This window comes from Crocodylus porosus, unplaced genomic scaffold, assembly GCF_001723895.1.
Source record: "Crocodylus porosus isolate Cpor-Errol unplaced genomic scaffold, CroPor_comp1, whole genome shotgun sequence".
NCBI lineage: Eukaryota > Metazoa > Chordata > Crocodylia > Crocodylidae > Crocodylus > Crocodylus porosus.
The window spans coordinates 177258213-177261348 of record NW_017728906.1 but is presented as its reverse complement, the minus strand read 5'-3'; positions in this window follow the sequence as shown (position 1 = coordinate 177261348).

Below are 3136 nucleotides of genomic sequence, written 5' to 3'. Positions count from 1 at the left end.
CCCTTGAACACCAAAGCCATTACGCTTCTACAGAAATTTTGTACCAGCCTTATAAGATTTCCACAAATATAACAAACTTCAGGATTACCCCAAAAGTTCTAAGCCATATGCTGATGCATGTGTTCTCAAAATTCACAGAGGCTTGTATTATATTATCATAACTCCCTACTAGTGTGTGTATGTGTGTGTGTGTGTGTGTGTGTGTGTGTACTAACCAATTGCCCATCAAGAATCTCGGGGCAGGGGGGACCAAGGCTCCTGCTCTCACCCCCGCTGTGCTTTGGGTCTGGCCCTGTACCCCCCACCAAAGCCGGGCCAATTCCCCCTCTCCCCCAGTGCTTCCAGTCCAGGGCCACTTCCCCCTCCCCACTCCTAAGGCACCACTCCCCACACCCCTGCACTTCGGGTCTGCCCCCAGGGCTGTTGTCAGGGTGTGGAAGTAGCAGCAGCTGCAGCTTGTCCCACCATGCCCATCCCTTCCCTCCCTCCCCTTCCCTGATGGCTTTTATTGGGGCCCAGTATCTCCATGTCCCTATCCTCATTTCTCATCTGGTCAGGGGAGAGGGGGAATGGGCCTGCTCTGCCCCTACCTTCCTCCTCTCTTCCCCCCACTCTATCACCACTGCCTGCGGATTACGGACAGACAGACTAAGGCTTTTATAATATTAGAATTTCCTCTTTTTAGTTTATTCTTCATCCAGAAATGTAACTGTCTTTGGCACAAATTTCATCTAAATGATGCACAGGACTGTTCTTCTTGGAATTGTAAGAATGAGATTGTGAGGACATTGCAACACAGAGCCATACCCTCTCATCCATAAGCAGGAACAATTAGGGACTCAAAGTCTTCAATCATTTTCTGGACTTTCAAATCATGTTGACAAGCTTTGGTATGCTCAGTTGATTGCATTTCTAGCACTTTTAATTAATACTCCTTATATGTTATCTATGACAAGTGCCTCACTGTCCTTCAATGTCTGCACCTCAGCTTCATCCATTAAAAGAGTTTCATTGTGATAAATCAAGCTGCTTGCACAGATCTTTTCTGCCTCCTCTTTCAATTTTACAACAAATCTGTCTCATTTATATTTTGTAGTTCCTGGCAATACCTATTCCAGGTTTTATGTAAGACAGTATTTTTTCTGCCAGAAAAACCTTTCAAAAGATTTTTGATTATTTGTTGTGCCTTCCTGGAGGCATTTATCAAAAGAAAAAAAAAATCTGTATACCAATGTACTTTTGTTCAAGCCAATCTTCTTTTACCACTTTAATCACTGCATCTATTTCTCACATCATATGGGAGTATTTATCTCTTACAGTTTCATCTGTCTTCCTTTCAGCTCTTAGCTTTCTCTGTTGATCGTATAATTCACTAATCTCCATGATCCAAGGTTTCCTCTTTAGGATCTGTTTTCCCAGGAGCTTATCTGCAGTCTCAATAATGCAGCAGGAACTGCTATGGTCTTTCTGATCTAAGCTACTGAAACAGAGTTTGACAGTCTGCAACTTTGGTTCAGTTAGCTTCTTCAATTCTACCTGTGTTTCATAGACTTTCAGTTTGTCAGTGTTACAACAAACTTTGAAGGTGTTTGTTAGCCATTTCTTTCTTTGAAGTTTAAACTTGATGTCTGCTGTAAGCCATGATTGGATCCTATGTCAACCATTTTGAGGGAATAATTCCCTATTGTACTGTTATGCTACCTCTTCAAATAATGATGTTAGTTTGGTTATAATTCTACAGAACTGGCTTTTTTGAAGTCCACTGCATTGATGACTTATGCTTTAATAAAGTATTTTTTACCACCAAAGACATTTTCAGTCAACAATTGCACAAGACACAATCCCGGTCATTTTTGAATGCGGCGTCCGACCCTTCGATCCAGGAGGGCGGATACTTTCGGCGGTTCGCCCCGGTGGCGGGGCCGGGTGCCACCCACTCAAAACTGCTAGGAAACGTCCATGGAGATTTTCAGGGACACATTTTTCGGACCTCAAATGCCCATCTTCGGTTCCAGGAGGTCGGTGAGAGAAACCCCCGGGGCAGAACCGGGCAGCTCCAGGCGGGAGTGTCCGCGTTTGGTGCCCCGGTGCCTTGTCAACCGGGGGCCCGATCCCGGCCGGGCGGGAGTTCCAGGAGGCCGGGCACAATCCTGGCTTCGTCCCGCTGACCTGCCCCGGAGCTGGGCAGGTGGGGGGCGGCTGCCAGGGCCCTGGCAGGCGTGCGGGGCCTCGCGGTCAGTGCCCAGCGACCGCAGGAGGGGGCGGATGGCCCGGGCTAAGGCGGCAGGGGCCTGGGCAGCCGTCCGCGAGTGGATGTCAACCCGGAGCTCCGCAGGGGACCACGCCGGCAGCGAGGCCAGGCGGGAGTTCCAGGAGCCCGGGCACGATTCCGGGCTCGCCCTGGTGACCCGTGTGGAGGTGCAGCCGGCTGCTTTGCTGACAAACTTGATGCACATGATGACCCCAGGGTGGGTAATTCTTAGAACTAATGCCTATGTGCCAGTCACCTCATGCAATGAAAATGGCTCTAATGTTTCACCTTTTAGTTTTTTCCTCAGTGAACGTGTCTCCATGTGCAATTAAGGTGGAAAAATAAACTCCAGAGCTTATTGCTCTAGAGTTTTTTGCTTCTGGCCACATTATTTCAATATGTGCCCTGGTGTTTGCTCATGCACACCATACAGGGCTCAGTCAGAACAGCTCAGGCTGGAAGGGGACCCAGAGGTCCTGCCAGCCTAGGGTTGCTCTTACTGGTCTCTAAGTGCTGCAGGGAGGGGATGCCTGGGACACTGGGTGCCTCAGCATAGGGCTAGTGAGCCAGCAGCCCCTGAACTGAGACACAGTGCACCCCAGCCAGCCACAGAGCAGCATGTGGAGATGGGAGAGCATCCAACCTGTCTCCACGCTCCCAGACTTGGCTGCTCCCATGTCTCCATGTGCTGTAGAGCTTCTGGCTGGGGCATATGGTGCCTCAGTACGGGGGCTGCCTGATGGCTAGTCATGCACTGAGGAATCCTATGACCCAGCCAGCTGGGGCAGTGTATACACATGCACTGCTACACATGAAAAAACTCCACAGCAGAGTAGTACTTGTATTTTACAAGAAAGCAAGTGATGGAAAGTTTGACTGCTCAAA